General features: G+C 45.0%; 1 long non-coding RNA gene across 2 annotated transcripts in view; it reads right to left on the bottom strand.

Moving 5' to 3' along the window:
• Positions 1 to 19,156, bottom strand: part of LOC134943339 (uncharacterized) — an 84,735-nt gene that overhangs the window by 47,233 nt on the left and 18,346 nt on the right. For both annotated transcript variants that reach the window (XR_010181477.1, XR_010181478.1), the window contains exon 2: positions 17,789 to 17,854. This is a non-coding gene — a long non-coding RNA (uncharacterized LOC134943339). The remainder of the gene's footprint in view (positions 1 to 17,788; positions 17,855 to 19,156) is intronic.

Raw genomic sequence — 19,156 nt, 5'->3', positions numbered from 1 at the left:
AAGATCTGTGAGTATCTCCAGGGCCCCCAAATCTTCCCCATCAAGAACTATGGGTGATGCTTCATCCCTTTTCTTTAATAGAGTCTGCTTTGCAAAGTACTTCTTTCGACATAGGGTTCGGACAAACCTATTTAATTCCACAAATAAATTGAATATATTGGGTGATGTTGATGGGGAAAATTTTAAACCCTTGTTGAGCACTGCAATCTCACTATCTGTTAGTGGTCTAGAGGAAAGATTAAATATGTTGCTCTTTTGGGACAATTTCCTTTTTAATTTTAATCTCTTATATGCTTCCTTCCTCCCCCCTCTTCTTCCTCGAAGCTGACATTTCTCCTTTTTCCCGCTCTTTCTCTCTGCCAGTCCCTGTCTCGATCCTGGAACCTCCTTTTCCGCTGTTCTAAAAAATTACTTGTTGTGTTGGAGGTGTCGGGATGTGACTTGGGTCTAGCTCCTAGTTCCCTATCCCCTACAGGGGAGCGGTCCCCTTCGGAGTCTCTGTTTGTTAATAATTCGGACTCAGTCCGATCCAAAGGGCGTTTTGAGAAATGGGTTTTAAATCTCTGTTCATATTTTGGAGTATCTCCTGGATATCTTCTTTCCTCCCCCCTATACCTTGAGGAATATTCAGACTTTCTAGTTGAAAAGGTATTATTGACAGGATCTTTCTGTCTCGGATTTCTATTTTTTCCATAGGATCTGACATTGTCAGTTCTATAGTCCTCAACGTCTCGTTGGAATTTTCTGCATTTTGTCTCTAAAATTGTTTGCTCAAATTTATTCACCCTTTCTGTGACTACATTGTCTCTATCTTTATATTCACTACTTTGACTCTGGGATTCTAGCTTATTTTTGAGTGCTTCAATCTCTACTTCTATACTCTTAAGCTTCTCAGTTCTATAGTCTATTACTATATCCATAAGAGACAATGAGCAGCGATCCAGTGTGGAATCCCATCTCTTTTGGTATTCCACATTGTCATGAAAGATTGAAGGTTTTGAGAGTCTCAAACCCTTAGGTATTATCTTTTTTTCAATATATCTCTGCATGTTAACTGTATCTAACCAGTGTTTTATTTCTGATTTTAATAAATCCTCTAATTTGGAAAAATCTCCCCTTAATTGGTCGTCAAAATCCCCTCCTTTCCTCTCCATTGGGCTATCCCATTTGGAGAGATAATTCTGTCTCCTGCTGTGTCTGTCCTTAAAATTAGAGAAACAGCCCATGCTGCCCAATCAGAACTATGTGTGAAAAGCAAAGAAATCTACCAAACGAATGGAAGATCGGGCGCTTTCAGGTGCTGTGTCTCTAATGCTGCTGCTATAACGTTGTGGGGGTAGTCACACCCCAACCATACATCAAAGAAAACAAAGGGAAAAAATAGCAGCGCTAATGGAATAATATGAATAATTCTAATATGAAGGATTGAGTGAAAAAAATTCTTAAATTTAATAAAACATAAGTTTTAGGCCTCAATAAAAATCGGATGCAAGATCCACATATAACAATTTAAAACAGTGAAAACAGCAATTGAGGGTCAGTGATGCATAGCTGCCTATCACATTAATATCCGTTCCTAGTATTATGCCTGGAACATATAGCAGATAAAAACAGACTGACAGCGCAGTCACACCAATGCACTTTACCCAAAGACCGCTAGAGGTGTAGTCCCTTAAGAGTGTCTCTGATGTTTATACTCAAAAACCAGCCAGGTTCGGGGATCCTCATTTGGTACGGTGTCCTCTTTGTAGAGATGGGGTGATGGTGTTCCAAGTTGTTGGATGTTTTATCCCGTTTTATCTGCAGATGGCAAAGTCCAGTATTTGGTCCGGATGTGATTTGGCAGCAAAAAGATAGCACAATTGATGACCCAAGTAGCCTCTTCCTGACGCGTTTCGCTGCGAGCAGTGCAGCTTTTTCAAAGGTGACTTAGGTGGACAACTAACATAGTATTTATACCTTAAGTGATTACCAAACAATGAACAGCTGTTTCACACAATCCTTCAATTTGGTCCAATACCACATAAAAATTTTAAAATTACCGCTTCTATGGGTTCTAAATGTGTTCCTAGGACAGACTCAGATGACTAAATTATATTATTCAAAGGGATTTTAATATAAAAACGATTTCTTTTCTCAAATCCAAACCCTACCTAATGTATCGCTTCCGGGTCACAGGGGCATCTATTCCCATCACAAGTATCCAATCTCGTCATATATTTTCAAAAACTTAGATACAAAGGTTCTCTATCTGCCCGCATGTCTTTACCTCGGTCAGCACAACCCCCATATGGGATGTATAAATAACAGACAGGAGAACTCACTTTACTTTTATGTTCTAATTCGACGTTCCATTTCCGCCCCTTGGAACGCATTTTGCGTTCCACCATTCAGTTTACCGGATGTTGTACCTGAACATCGTTCGTTTCTCCGGTCATGTGACCCCTGTTTCCCTGATGCCTATGGGAATTGTAGTATAGCCCAGATTGTTAAGGACAACCTCGTATGCAGCCTACACAGCGGGGCAGTCACGCCTGTTGGCATGGTAACCCGCTATCGCTTCCTTCAATTAATATGAACCAATTATGAGAACAGTTTATCATGAGGACAAATTTTGATTACATCTCCTTATCTGGGGAAGGGTTTATTCTTATGACATATCTAAAAGTAGTTATATAGATGGACATATATCTAACTTATCTCCTTAGCTCCTCTATCTGTAATGCTATGTCTATAATTCTAATAAACCAATATATATCATGTTGTTTGGCTCATTATTTCAGTATTTGGAAAAGAAAGGGGGGAAAAAAGGAGAAAACGGGGAGAGAACGGAAAAAACCAGGAAGAATGGGGAAAATAAAAACTAAAAAGCTGTTCTCTCCAAAAGCTTAATTAGTCCTTTGCGACTTCCACAGAATATATAAATTTTATTTGTCATCTATATCTTTGTTTCTATTTATACTATTAATGTTGTTATACACATAGCTTATCTCCTCTTTTCCTATTAAAGCATAGGAATTTCTTATTATAGGTATGTGGGGGAGAAAAAGCTCGCTGTGAGTAAGAGTCCACAGGGCCGGCACATCCCCCGAGCCCGCCCCGGGCACAGCTGAGGCAACAGCCCAGGCCGCCGACAGGCCAAGTCGCACACAGCGGGGACAGTGGTCCCCCCAGCCGAAACGGGCGCGGATACACTGCACCCCCCACACAAGGATGCCGCCGACCTTCTCGACAGCACCCCTGCATGCGGAGTACACTGCACCCACACACCCCTTCCCCCTATAACCGCTGACCCCCACCATGCGCAACCCAGTCCGCCAACCCCTTTTTTTCCCGACCAGCATCCCACCATACCCCAGGCGAACCCGAGGGATGCAACGGCCCCACGAACCCCCACCCACAGCAGGCTCAAATAAGAGGGGCAGTACAATACCATTTATAGCCTAATTTACCAGTATCTATATGTTACTCAGATTACAGTATTTAATTCTACTGCCTCATTAAGGCCCTCGGGGAATATACTGTTCATCTGGTACATCCAAAAGACCTCCTGTCTACATAGTCTCTTGTATCTATCCCCCCCACGTATAGTGTGGGGTATATGTTCTAAGCCTAAAAGTTTTAGACATTTTGGATCTCCACCATGGATGTCGTAATAATGTTTAGAGACACTGGGGTAAATTTACTAAGGTCCCGATTTTGACCGAGATGCCGTTTTTTCTTCAAAGTGTCATCTCGGTAATTTACTAAACTCAAATCACGGCAGAGATGAGGGCATTCGTATTTTTTTGGAAGTAGTTGTAAAAAAATACGAATGAATACACCATCGGTCAAAATACACCAGCAAATTAGTAGAACTCGGTCATTTACTAAAAAGTGCAAATCTCCAAAGAGGAAAACACTGCCGTGAAAAATTACAAATCGCAAAAAAGTGCTAAAAAAAAGCAGACCTGCTTTTTTGAGCCGTGATTGCATAGGCATGCAGGGATCCATGAGATCCGTGCATGTCTATCAGTGGGAAGGGGTGGGAAAGTGGTTATTTTCACACAAAAAAATGCGTGGGGTCCCCCTTCCTAAGCATAACCAGCCTCGGGCTCTTTGAGCCGATCCTGGTTGCAAAAATATGGGGGGGAAAATGACAGGGGTTCCCCCATATTTAAGCAACCAGCATCGGGCTCTGCGCCTGGTCCTGGTTCCAAAAATACGGGGAACAAAAAGAGTAGGGGTCCCCCGTATTTTTAAAACCAGCACCGGGCTCCACTAGCTGGACAGATAATGCCACAGCCGGGGGTCACTTTTATATAGTGCCCTGCGGCCGTGGCATCAAAAATCCAACTAGTCACCCCTGGCCGGGGTACCCTGGGGGAGTGGGGACCCCTTCAATCAAGGGGTCCCCCCCCCCAGCCACCCAAGGGCCAGGGGTGAAGCCCGAGGCTGTCCCACCCCCATCCAATGTGCTGCAGATGGGGTGCTGATAGCCTTTGTTGTAAATGAAAAGATATTGTTTTTAGTAGCAGTACTACAAGTCCCAGCAAGCCTCCCCCGCATGCTGGTACTTGGAGAACCACAAGTACCAGCATGCGGCGGAAAAACGGGCCCGCTGGTACCTGTAGTACTATTACTAAAAAAATACCCAAATAAACACAAGACACACACACCTTGAAAGTAAAGATTTATTACATACATGCACACAAACATACATACATACTTACCTTATGTTCACACGCAGGTCGGTCCTCTTGTCCAGTAGAATCCATGGGGTACCTGTAGAAAAAATTATACTCACAAAATCCAGTGTAGATCGGTCCTCTTCAAATCCATTTGTAATCCAGGTACTTGATTAAAATAAAAAAACGGACACACGAGCCACGAACTGAAAGGGGCCCCATGTTTTCACATGGGACTCCTTTCCCCGAATGCCAGAAACCCACTCTGACTTCTGTCTAAGTGGGTTTCCTCAGCCAATCAGGGAGCGCCACGTTGTAGCACTCTCCTGATCGGCTGTGTGCTCCTGTACTGTCTGACAGGCGGCACACGGCAGTGTTACAATGTAGCGCCTATGCGCTCCATTGTAACCAATGGTGGGAACTTTCTGCTCAGCGGTGACGTCACTTTAGGTCAACCGCAGGGCAGAAAGTTCCCACCATTGGTTACAATGGAGCGCATAGGCGCTACATTGTAACACTGCCGTGTGCCGCCTGTCACTTAGTACAGGAGCACACAGCCGATCAGGAGAGTGCTACAACGTGGCGCTCCCTGATTGGCTGAGGAAACCCACTTAGACAGAAGTCAGAGTGGGTTTCTGGCATTCGGGGAAAGGAGTCCCATGTGAAAACATGGGGCCCCTTTCAGTGCGTGGCTCGTGTGTTCGTTTTTTTATTTTAATCAAGTACCTGGATTACAAATGGATTTGAAGAGGACCGATCTACACTGGATTTTGTGAGTATAATTTTTTCTACAGGTACCCCATGGATTCTACTGGACAAGAGGACCGACCTGCGTGTGAACATAAGGTAAGTATGTATGTATGTTTGTGTGCATGTATGTAATAAATCTTTACTTTCAAGGTGTGTGTGTCTTGTGTTTATTTGGGTATTTTTTTTAGTAATAGTACTACAGGTACCAGCGGGCCCGTTTTTCCGCCGCATGCTGGTACTTGTGGTTCTCCAAGTACCAGCATGCGGGGGAGGCTTGCTGGGACTTGTAGTACTGCTACTAGAAACAATATCTTTTCATTTACAACAAAGGCTATCAGCCCCCCCATCCGCAGCCCATTGGATGGGGGGGGGACAGCCTCGGGCTTCACCCCTGGCCCTTGGGTGGCTGGGGGGGGGACCCCTTGATTGAAGGGGTCCCCACTCCCCCAGGGTACCCCGGCCAGGGGTGACTAGTTGGATTTTTGATGCCACGGCCGCAGGGCACTATATAAAAGTGACCCCCGGCTGTGGCATTATCTGTCCAGCTAGTGGAGCCCGGTGCTGGTTTTAAAAATACGGGGGACCCCTACTCTTTTTGTCCCCCGTATTTTTGGAACCAGGACCAGGCGCAGAGCCCGATGCTGGTTGCTTAAATATGGGGGAACCCCTGTCATTTTTTCCCCCATATTTCTGCAACCAGGATCGGCTCAAAGAGCCCGAGGCTGGTTATGCTTAGGAGGGGGGACCCCACGCAATTTTTTTATAAATTTTACACTGTTTAATTTAAAAAAAAAAAAAAAATGAACCCCAGCACGGATCACACAGATCCGGCCGAGATTCATTTTTAAAAAGTCGGCAGTGTTTTGCTAATCACTGCCGTAAAAATAGAAAAAAAAACACGAATGACATCGACATCGGAACAAAAGAAAAACCCGAATGCGACAGCTTAGTAAATTAGTCGTAATCAATTCAAAAAGTTGCAGTTTTACACTTTCGATGTCATTCGTGATTGAACTTTGACCTTTTTCCGAAAATTACGAATGTTAGTAAATTTACCCCACTGTGTGTCTGGATCTTATTGATGATGTTCCTCCTGTGTTCTAGGAACCGCACTTTGAGTGCTCGGGTTGTGCGCCCTATATATTTTTTGTCACACCCACAAACCAACATATAAATGACATATGAAGTATCACAGTTGATAAAACTACCGATTTCAACTAGTTTCTCAGACGTTTCAATCTTAATTACTTTTGTTCGGTTGAAAATGTGATTGCATGTTATGCATTTATTTTTCCCACATCTATGACAGCCCTTTATTTTTGCTTTATGATTCTTCAGCCAATTATTATTCCCACTTGTATTCTCATTGTTTTCTTTAATGGTTTTAAGATAACTGGGGGCTAGTAAATTTTTAAGTGACTTGTTTTTACGAAAAATGAACCTAGGTTTTGGATTCAACATCGAGGACAATTGTTGATCCTGTCTCAAGATACCATAGTTTTTTGAAATTATATTTCTAATTTCCGAATGGCAGTTGTTATAAGTTGAGATAAATGCTATCTCATCCATTGGACTAATTTTATCTGTCTTCTTTTCCTTAGGTATTTAGAGATCTTCCCTTTTTCTCTGTCTCACTTCCTCCAAAGCTGATTTAATCAGTGATTTTGGGTAACCTCTGTTGAGGAACGCCTCCGTCATAGTTTTAGCTTGTATATTAAAGGAGGTGAGATCAGAGCAATTCCTGCGAAGGCGTAGAAATTGACTTTTTGGAATGCTCTTCTTTCAAGGCATATAATGACCACTTTTAAAATGTAAATAGGCATCTGTCCCCACCTCCTTCACATGATTGGTGGTAAAAATTCTGTTTCCCCTGATCTCCAAGGAGATATCCAAGAAATTGATGTTGTGAGAGTGATACGTGTGAGTGAAAGTTAAATTAAAAGAATTAGAATTTAAGTGAGAAACAAATAGTGAAGCAGACAAGGCATCCCCATCCCAAATAATGAATAAATCATCTATGTAATGGCCATAGAGAACCAGGCCCGAGCCGAGGTCGCTCCCCCACATGAGCTGGTCTTCGACCTCGCCCAAGTAGAGGTTAGCGTAGCTCGGCGCGAACCTGGTTCCCATGGCCGTTCCCATCACCTGTAAATAAAAATTGTCAAGAAACGTGAAATAGTTGTGCCGTAGAATAAATGATATAGAATCCAAAATAAATTGTTGATGTAGATCAGTGAGATCCCCATCATTGGTGAGTCTCTTTGCTATGGTTTTGATCCCCAGATCGTGTGGAATGTTGGTATATAAGCTTTGGACGTCGAGTGTGAGGAACCCATATGTGTCTCTCCACTCGATGTCTTTTACTAAATTCAAAAAGTGTGTTGTGTCTTTAATATGTGATTTGAGCAGAGTGACTCGTGGCTGTAAAAAAATATCAACATAGTGTGAAAGATTGGACGTGAGGGAACCCACTCCTGAAATTATAGGGCGGCCAGGTGGTGTAGTGAGAGACTTGTGGTTCTTGGAGAGGTGATAATATATGGGGACAGTGGGGTGTGAACAAAACAAAAAGTTGAATTCCTCCTTGGAGATCAGGTCGTTATTCAGTGCCTGGCCCAAAAGGTTATGAAGTTCTATCAAAAAATCTGGGGTAGGGTCTTTTGACAGGATTTTGTAAAAATCTTGATTGTCCAATTGTCTTTTTGCTTCGCTGATATACTCTGTCCTGTCCTGTATAATAAGCCCCCCCCCCCTTATCGGCTTGTTTGATTACAATTGTGCTGTCCTTTGTTAGCCTCCGTATAGCTTGCTTCTCCCATTTATTGAGATTATCTGTTTTGTGTGACTCTGATGTCTTTGAACATAGATTTTTAAATTCCTCTAATGTTATTTTGTAAAAGCTCTCTATGATAGATCCCTTTGTTTTGATTGGGTAAAACTCTGATTTATTTTTCAACTTATTTTTCATATTGATGTCAAACAATTTTCGGGGTTTTGGGGCAGTATCCTCAGAGTTCTCACTAAGAAGATCTGTGAGTATCTCCAGGGCCCCCAAATCTTCCCCATCAAGAACTATGGGTGATGCTTCATCCCTTTTCTTTAATAGAGTCTGCTTTGCAAAGTACTTCTTTCGACATAGGGTTCGGACAAACCTATTTAATTCCACAAATAAATTGAATATATTGGGTGATGTTGATGGGGAAAATTTTAAACCCTTGTTGAGCACTGCAATCTCACTATCTGTTAGTGGTCTAGAGGAAAGATTAAATATGTTGCTCTTTTGGGACAATTTCCTTTTTAATTTTAATCTCTTATATGCTTCCTTCCTCCCCCCTCTTCTTCCTCGAAGCTGACATTTCTCCTTTTTCCCGCTCTTTCTCTCTGCCAGTCCCTGTCTCGATCCTGGAACCTCCTTTTCCGCTGTTCTAAAAAATTACTTGTTGTGTTGGAGGTGTCGGGATGTGACTTGGGTCTAGCTCCTAGTTCCCTATCCCCTACAGGGGAGCGGTCCCCTTCGGAGTCTCTGTTTGTTAATAATTCGGACTCAGTCCGATCCAAAGGGCGTTTTGAGAAATGGGTTTTAAATCTCTGTTCATATTTTGGAGTATCTCCTGGATATCTTCTTTCCTCCCCCCTATACCTTGAGGAATATTCAGACTTTCTAGTTGAAAAGGTATTATTGACAGGATCTTTCTGTCTCGGATTTCTATTTTTTCCATAGGATCTGACATTGTCAGTTCTATAGTCCTCAACGTCTCGTTGGAATTTTCTGCATTTTGTCTCTAAAATTGTTTGCTCAAATTTATTCACCCTTTCTGTGACTACATTGTCTCTATCTTTATATTCACTACTTTGACTCTGGGATTCTAGCTTATTTTTGAGTGCTTCAATCTCTACTTCGATACTCTTAAGCTTCTCAGTTCTATAGTCTATTACTATATCCATAAGAGACAATGAGCAGCGATCCAGTGTGGAATCCCATCTCTTTTGGTATTCCACATTGTCATGAAAGATTGAAGGTTTTGAGAGTCTCAAACCCTTAGGTATTATCTTTTTTTCAATATATCTCTGCATGTTAACTGTATCTAACCAGTGTTTTATTTCTGATTTTAATAAATCCTCTAATTTGGAAAAATCTCCCCTTAATTGGTCGTCAAAATCCCCTCCTTTCCTCTCCATTGGGCTATCCCATTTGGAGAGATAATTCTGTCTCCTGCTGTGTCTGTCCTTAAAATTAGAGAAACAGCCCATGCTGCCCAATCAGAACTATGTGTGAAAAGCAAAGAAATCTACCAAACGAATGGAAGATCGGGCGCTTTCAGGTGCTGTGTCTCTAATGCTGCTGCTATAACGTTGTGGGGGTAGTCACACCCCAACCATACATCAAAGAAAACAAAGGGAAAAAATAGCAGCGCTAATGGAATAATATGAATAATTCTAATATGAAGGATTGAGTGAAAAAAATTCTTAAATTTAATAAAACATAAGTTTTAGGCCTCAATAAAAATCGGATGCAAGATCCACATATAACAATTTAAAACAGTGAAAACAGCAATTGAGGGTCAGTGATGCATAGCTGCCTATCACATTAATATCCGTTCCTAGTATTATGCCTGGAACATATAGCAGATAAAAACAGACTGACAGCGCAGTCACACCAATGCACTTTACCCAAAGACCGCTAGAGGTGTAGTCCCTTAAGAGTGTCTCTGATGTTTATACTCAAAAACCAGCCAGGTTCGGGGATCCTCATTTGGTACGGTGTCCTCTTTGTAGAGATGGGGTGATGGTGTTCCAAGTTGTTGGATGTTTTATCCCGTTTTATCTGCAGATGGCAAAGTCCAGTATTTGGTCCGGATGTGATTTGGCAGCAAAAAGATAGCACAATTGATGACCCAAGTAGCCTCTTCCTGACGCGTTTCGCTGCGAGCAGTGCAGCTTTTTCAAAGGTGACTTAGGTGGACAACTAACATAGTATTTATACCTTAAGTGATTACCAAACAATGAACAGCTGTTTCACACAATCCTTCAATTTAGTCCAATACCACATAAAAAATTTAAAATTACCGCTTCTATGGGTTCTAAATGTGTTCCTAGGACAGACTCAGATGACTAAATTATATTATTCAAAGGGATTTTAATATAAAAACGATTTCTTTTCTCAAATCCAAACCCTACCTAATGTATCGCTTCCGGGTCACAGGGGCATCTATTCCCATCACAAGTATCCAATCTCGTCATATATTTTCAAAAACTTAGATACAAAGGTTCTCTATCTGCCCGCATGTCTTTACCTCGGTCAGCACAACCCCCATATGGGATGTATAAATAACAGACAGGAGAACTCACTTTACTTTTATGTTCTAATTCGGCGTTCCATTTCCGCCCCTTGGAACGCATTTTGCGTTCCACCATTCAGTTTACCGGATGTTGTACCTGAACATCGTTCGTTTCTCCGGTCATGTGACCCCTGTTTCCCTGATGCCTATGGGAATTGTAGTATAGCCCAGATTGTTAAGGACAACCTCGTATGCAGCCTACACAGCGGGGCAGTCACGCCTGTTGGCATGGTAACCCGCTATCGCTTCCTTCAATTAATATGAACCAATTATGAGAACAGTTTATCATGAGGACAAATTTTGATTACATCTCCTTATCTGGGGAAGGTGGCCCTCTCTGGCCACTGCTGAGTGCCATACTGGGGTAACTCTGCAGCTCCCCCCCCCCTTCCCCCATCCCCTGTTCAGTGCCATACTGGGGTAAATGTGCAGTACTGGGCTGCTGCCAAAGTGTAGGAGCTGGCTATGCAGCCTACATTGTCACCTTGGGCAGCCCGCACCTCCTGGCATTACAAAAATGGGGATAAAAACAAGTAGTAATGCCACGCCACCTCCTGATGAGACCACACCCCTTTTTGCCAGCGTGCATATTCAGCATGCCTACTAGCTCCTACTGCTGCACCGGGTGTCATTGAGACTAGTGACGCCTTTGCTCTACTGTGTGGTGTAACGTGTATAAGGACACTAGTGTGTGACACATCCTGTATAAGGGCTACTACTGTGTGGTGTTATGTGAATTGGCACTATTCTGTGACTGTGCCCCTTCCCCATGAAACCACGCCTCTATATTTTTGGCATGAGCCTTCGGCGTGCACTGTTTTTATTTTTAATATTGGGAGGGGTGGGTTGTGTGGTATTGGTGGTATGGGGGGGGGGGAAAACTTTCACTCCATGGATTCACAAGGTTTCGAACCAGACCTGCTGGGATTACATCATAGTATATGGCGAGAACAGTATATAGAGGAAGGTGGTGCCCTGTATATAGGGGGCACTATTTTCAGGGGTATGGGGGTGCAGTGTACATAGAGGTAGTATATGATGGGGGTGCAGTGTACATAGGGGTGTGTGTCTGTCCCCCCCGAACAGGGCTCCATGGGGCGCCCTCCAGTGTCTGGCGATGGAGCAGCATTAGCCTTTATATTATATTATATATATATATATATATATACCTGTATACACATATGAATAACTATTTAGAAAAAAAATCTGATTCTCTCTCTCCATTGTCCCTATCTGCCCCTATACTCCACTCTCTCCCCAGTGCCTATCTGCCCCAACCCATACTTGCCTACCTGACCCTCTCCATGAGGGAGAAAATGCTCTGTTCCTGGACTTTCCTGGTAATGTATGATTGCCATCACCTGTGGTGAAACACCTTTCTTATCAATTAACTAGCTCACCACAGGTGATGGCAATCATACATTACCAGGAAAGTCCAGGAACAGAGCATTTTCTCCCTCATGGAGAGGGTCAGGTAGGCAAGTATGCCCCAACCCTTCCACCCTCTCTCTTTCTCCCCCAGTCCCTATATGACCCTACCCCACTCTCCATCCCGCTAGTCCCTATCTGACTCTCTCCATATGCAACAAGTGTGAAATAGTCAGATCAGTATTATTAATATTAGCAGTAGCAGGTTAGGAGGCTGTAACATCTCCCTGCAGTATCACTTTCACCTGTGATAGCTTGCAGCACACAAAGGAGTGATTTGGTCTGTCCGGCGCCCTCTAGTGGCCACCGGTGCATATAGCAGAGGTGAGAAGCAGTGTTTGACTTTTATTATATAGCATTTGCACCCCTACTCAAATTAGCATGTATTATTTCTCTTAATTTATGCTGTTTCATTTTGGCCAGCTATTAGTGCATAACAGAGTGACATAGGTGGCAGTGAATAGTAGAAGAGGGCTTCCTAGAAGCTCTGTGCGCTGTAAAATATGACGGTGTCCAGGGAGCTTGTGGGCACAGACTATAAAAAGGGAGCACGCAGGTACTCAGCACCCTTTTCCTGATCTTACCCAGTGGTCATGTAGCGGGGTCACTCAGTGGAATGTGGTCTGGCAGTGCAAATACCGGGCTGAGGTGTGGCTGGTATCCTGAAAAGGAGTGACAGGAAGCTGAGTGTCATAGGAGGTAGACGCAGCAACCACATAGGCTAGCTACCATTACTGGACAGAGCTAAGTCCTGACACCTGACAGCCCAGGGGGAAGGAGGCTACTATCCTGGGTACTGCAAAAAATAATAATTGGTAAACACGGCATCCAGCCCCATACACCGATTAGTGATCCGCAGCATGGTCATCTTAACAGCATTGTAGGTAATGCACTGGGGCAAGTCATAGTTTACCCCTCTTACGGACCTGCACCATCTCTCCATAGAATAGAGTGAATGGCTGTCAGCACTCTGACAGGTGGATAGCTACAGCCATCCACCAATTAGAATCCTGACAGCAATTCACTGTCTGGCTGTAGGCTGGAAGGCAGGTAGCAAATGCTGTCTGGTCACACAGTCAGAGCAGCCAAGCAGCAATCTCTACCTGCCTCCCAAAGAGCTCCAAAGGTACCAGCCTGGGAGGCAGATTTAACCCCGGCCCAGCTCATCTCTGCACAAAGTCCCCTAGAATCAGCTGCAGTCCAACACTAAAGCACATTAACAAAGACACTGGTTAGTTAATGAACTCGCTGAGGGCAATACACAATAAATAAATAAATAGGAGAGACTATTTGAACAATCAGTGCTCACCAGTCTAGCAGTCTGATATATCAAAGTCACCTATGGGTACAATCTGTGGTAACCAGTACTCAGCATATATTGATATCATAATACAAACCTAATTAAGGATGAAATTAATAACAGGGCACATCCACTGAAATAGCAGCTGACTGATAATCCTTTCACACATGCAGCTATTTCTGCATGTGTGAAAGGAAAACTAACCCAGGACTGAAGGTACCCATACATCAGGTGGCGTGATCTCCTGACCCGTAGGGAGCGCCAATCAGCTGACTGGTGATCCATCAGCGGATCGAAGAAATTAACCATGTTAAAAATGCTTGATTCCCCGATCCCGACTGAAAATGGTCGGGATCGGGATTGTTAAATATATTTAATATCTCTGAATCGACTGTTGGAAGAATCATGCCACTGCCACAATCCATCTCTGGTGTATAGGGGGTGTACATCCCGGGTCCCTGACCCTGTTCCCGACCAGGGCACGGAGCTGAGACATGGGAATTTCCCGGCTGCTAGACCCGGCAAATTCCCGGCTCTTAAGTCTGAAAGTGGAATCAGTACCAGCACCTCAGTATTTACAGTAGACCCTAAAACTGGAGCAGGAGATTTACTGCCCTGTACAGATTATATATATATACACAGTATCTCAGTGGCGTGCGGTGAGGTCAGTCCCGCCGATGATCCCTACTGCCGCCAAGCCAATGCCCGCTACTACCCCGATGTCTGCTATTGCCACAGTCCCTGATGCTCGCTACCCCTGCCACTAATGGCCACCATCCCCATGAATGGCTTAGAAAATCACCCACCATCAACTTGTACTTGTGATGAGCAGGTGGCTAATATATTGTACATTTTTATAAAATAAAATAAAAACCTAGTCTTTGGGACTGGGGAGGGAGTGGGAGGAGGACATGAATGCAATTTTGTTGTACAGGGCTTCCATTAACTTAATAGCGCCATGTGTGCGGCATTAAGTTAATGGAGGTCCCGGACAAGGGTGACAGCAGTGGGTGACAGGTAGAGGGTGACACCAGGTAGAGGGTGACAGCAGTGTGTGATGCTAGGGAAAGCGTAACAGCAGTAGCAGTGGGTGAGAGTTTGACAGAGAGAAGGAAAGGGTGATGGGGACAGGCAGTGAGTGACAATTATATTGCTATTTACTTACCTGGTCCAGGGCCTAGAACTGCAGCGGGGCTCCTCCTCTGATGTTAACTCCGGGGATCGCAGGTGGAAATTGCAGCCAGGAATCCAGGGTCGGAGGTAGAGTGAGAGAAGAGGGAAGGAGCGGGGATGAGCGGGGATAGTGGCCTCTCCTTCCCCCTCTGGCCCGACTACACTAGATGACAACCTCGACTATTTTGATGCCCTAGGCAATATTCTGGCTGGTGCCCCCCTCCGGAGATAGTGGGTGACTGGGACAGGGTGACAGGGAGATAGTGGGTGAGTGGGGACTCAGGGGTGACCAAGCGATAGTGGGTGACATGGTGAGAGTGACAGGGAGATAGTGGGTGACAGAGAGTCATTGAATGACAGGGAGAGGATGACAGGGAGACATTGGATGACAGAGAGATAGAAGGTGTCAGAGAGACATTGGGTGCAGAAAGAGGGTGACGGGGAAAGTGTGTGACAGGAAGATAATGGGTGATATGAATACAGTGACAGAGAGATAGTGGGTGACAGGGAGAGGATGACAGGGAGACACTGTGCAACAGGGAGATAGTGGGTGACAGGGAGATAGTGGGTGACATGGTGATGGTGACAGCAAGACACTGGGTGACAGGGAGATAGTGGGTGACATGGTGAGGGTGACAAGTAGACACCGGGTGACAGGGAGATAGTGGGTGACATGGTGAGGGTGGCAGGAAGACATTGGGTGACAGGGAGATAGTAGGTGACATGGTGAGGGTGACAGGTAGACACTGGGTGACAAGGAGATAGTGGGTGACATGGTCAAGGTGACAGGGAGATAGAGGGTGACAGGGAGATAGTGGGTGACATGGTGAGGGTGACAGGTAGACACTGGGTGACAGGGAGATAGTGGGTGACATGGTCAAGGTGACAGGGAGAAAGAGGGTGACAGGGAGATAGTGGGTGACATGGTGAGGGTGACAGGAATACACTGGGTGACAGGGAGATAGTGGGTGACATGGTGAGGGTGACAGGTAGACACTGGGTGACAGGGAGATAGTGGGTGACATGGTCAAGGTGACAGGGAGATAGAGGGTGACAGGGAGATAGTGGGTGACATGGTGAGGGTGACAGGAATACACTGGGTGACAGGGAGATAGTGAGTGACATTGTGAGGGTGACAGGTAGACACTGGGTGACATGGTCAAGGTGACAGGGAGATAGAGGGTGACAGGGAGATAATGTGTGACATGGTGAGGGTGACAGGAAGACACTGGATGACAGGGAGATAGTGGGTGACATAGTTAGGGTGACAGGGAGATAGTAGGTGACATGGGGAGGTTGACAGTTAGACACTGGGTGACATGGTCAAGGTGACAGGGAGATAGAGGGTGACAGGGAGATAGTGTGTGACATGGTGAGGGTGACAGGAAGACATTGGGTGACAGGGAGATAGTGGGTGACATGGTTAGGGTGACGGAGATAGTGGGTGACATGGTGAGGGTGACAGGTAGACACTGGGTGACATGGTCAAGGTGACAAGGAGATAGAGAGTGACAGGGAGATAGTGGGTGATGGAGGTAGTGGGTGACAGGGTACAGCCAGGCACCTCAAACAACCCACCCCCCCTCCCATCACAGGGGGTGTCCCAGCAGCACAGACAGCCTCCAACCCCCACAAGTCACAGGGGATGCCTCAAACTACACAGGCAGTCCCCCTCTCCTACCGCTGTCACAGAGGATGAATCTCAGCGGCACAGGCAGCCTCTCTCCTTCCCCCTCCCATCACAGGCGCTGCCTCCCAGCAGCACATGCATAGCCAGCCTCCTCTCCCTCCCCTTCCCTGCTCACCAGTCCGGGCTCAGTAGGTCCGCATACCTGCATCCCATCCACCGCACGTTGCGCGATGAGAGAGTCTGCCACTAGTTGACAGCCAGGACGCTCGCACCTCCGAGCAGAGTAGAGCTCAAGGAGGCAGAGCTCCTCAGCCACTGTGCCTGCTGCTGCTGTTGTTGCCTAGTGGCTGGGGCTGGCTCTGGGACTTGGGGCTGCACCGCACTGACAGGGACGGGCTGCGGAGTGGACTGGAGGGCGGGGGCGGCCACATAATCACATATAGTAATGTAAATATGACAGGGTACACTACACACCTGCCTTGGTGCCCCCCCCCCCCCCCCCCCCAAGCAGCCACTGCCCAATCACATCTTCCTCAGTGACAGGGTGTGCTTTCATATGGGCTTAAAGCATGCCCCTGTCAAAGAGGCACTTATACTAGTGATTTTATGAATGGGCTTTTACTGCCCGATGTTTGGCTCCGCCCCCCACTTCCGCTCCTTTACCATTGACAGCGAGAGGCACCAAGAGCGGTGCCTCCGAAACACTATTAAAGTGTTTTTTTACATAGGTAAAAATGATTAAAATTATATAAAGGCTAAAGCAGATACTCATGACACAAAATATATGTCATAAGTATCTTCTTTGTGTTATTTTAATCATTAATGACAGGGGAGGCACTGCCTTCCCTGCCTCCCCTGACTGCACGTCCCTGCAGTATCTTGGGAGAGCTATTGAACAATATCTGGCTCCCAAAAAAAGCTCACATGGTGATAAAGCAGTGTTTACCTCCCAACTGTACCGATTTTTGGGGGGACAGTCCCATTTTTTGGGGACTGTTCCACCCACGGCCCGCAGTGTGTGTGTGTGGGTGGGGGGGGGGGGGCAGTTGGGAGGCTCCTGTCACTCACTGAAGCACTGGTGAATAGAAGCTGCACGCATGCGCACAATGCCTATTCACAGGAGACAGAGGGACTGGGGGCATGCCGCCAAAGTGATGGAAAAAGACACATGAAAGAATCCTGCATTGGAGTATACGGAAATTGGGAGGATTGGTGTATGGAATCTTACAAATGAGGCTTAAAATATATTTCTGTCAACTCTGTTTAAACCCTGTAATTGTTAGACTATAAGTAAGATCTGTTTGCAGAAACTGGAATGATTATAGAATATACATATAGTAGCAGTGTAATGCCAGATAATCTTGTATGCACAGTGTTATAATCTAATTTATTTCAGCAAAAAGAATTGATCCATGTGTGTGATATTTATTGCTGTAAATATTGTTATACAATGTACAATGAAGGGGCTATTTGTCATTTAGCAAAGTGGGTGAAGACTTACCTGTTAGGAGAGTCACCAGGTCCGCTCCCAATAAGGTGCAAAAATTCAGAGGCTTGGAAGAAGGCGCTGATAGGGAAACAGAGATGTTAAACATTTACTTGATATTTTTACACATGACTTGTTACTTGTTATGTGGCGGATTTTCTCCAGTTTCTGTTATTTGATATTCATTCTCTAGATCAGAATACTGCAGCTCATTTTTCCCAACATTTTGTCAATAAAAAAAAAAAAAGTTTTCTTTAATAGTGACAATAGAAAAAAAAAAAGAAGTAGACACATGTTTTGCATGTAGTCATATAGAAAATGGTTTCAAATTGTCCTGGTTACAGAGTAAATACATTTGTTTGCTCTACTAAAACCAAATGTTATTATTTCACAAACACTATAAACTAGAACTGCAGAAAGTGATGTTACTAATATTACTATAGTGTAGTGGTAAGAGCCAGTGTATACTTACAGCCGTGTGCTACTGGAAACATAGGGAGACATTCAGACCTAATCGCACGCTAGCTTTTTTTTCAGCGCTGTGATCAGGTCAGAGCTGCGCATGCGTATGCAGCGCAATGTGCAGGTGCGTTGCACGGGTACAAAGCGGATTGTTGCTGTGCGATGGGTTTTACGAAGAATCCATTTGCACAGCCGATCGCAAGAAGATTGACAGGAAGAGGGCGTTTGTGGGTGTCAACTGACCGTTTTCTGAAAGTGGTTGGAAAAACGCAGGCGTGTCCAGGCGTTTGCAGGGCGGGTGTCTGACGTCCATTCCGGCCCCGGACAGGCTGAAGTGATCGCAGTGGCTGAGTAAGTTCTGGGTATCTCAGAAACTGCACAAAGTTTTTTTGTAGTGCTCGGCTGCACATGCGATCGCACACTTGCACAGCTAAAATACACTCCCCTGTGGGCAGCGACTATCTGATCGCAGGACTGCAAAAAAATGCTAACGAACGATCAGGTCTGAATGACCCCCATTGACTGCCCAGCTGTTATCTCAGGGAGGTTTCCTTATCTCTGTGAGCTGGTGCTAGTGACAGAATTCCCCTCCTCACTATCTCTCCTCCCCCCCATCCACACTGAGAGCCTCAAAACAAATGTGTAGTGTATAACGTTATCTCCTTACAATGCCACCTGTCAAGGGTATATACTGTAATACCACTTTTCACACAGAAAATTATCAAAATCCCTGCTCTTATCCAGCATTTGAGTTCTGTTTTTTATGCCGGTACCAGCCTGACGCCCCTTTCACACAGAAAAGCAAATTGCTGGGTCAAGCATTTTTACCCAGTTATTTTCCGATCAACATGGGGTTATCTTCTGTGTGAAAGGGTCAACTCAGGTCACAATTCCCAGTTCGACAAGCAGATCTACATGGAA

This window comes from Pseudophryne corroboree, chromosome 7 (genome assembly GCF_028390025.1).
Source record: "Pseudophryne corroboree isolate aPseCor3 chromosome 7, aPseCor3.hap2, whole genome shotgun sequence".
NCBI classification, from domain to species: Eukaryota; Metazoa; Chordata; class Amphibia; order Anura; family Myobatrachidae; genus Pseudophryne; species Pseudophryne corroboree.
This window is presented reverse-complemented; position numbering and strand designations above follow the sequence as displayed.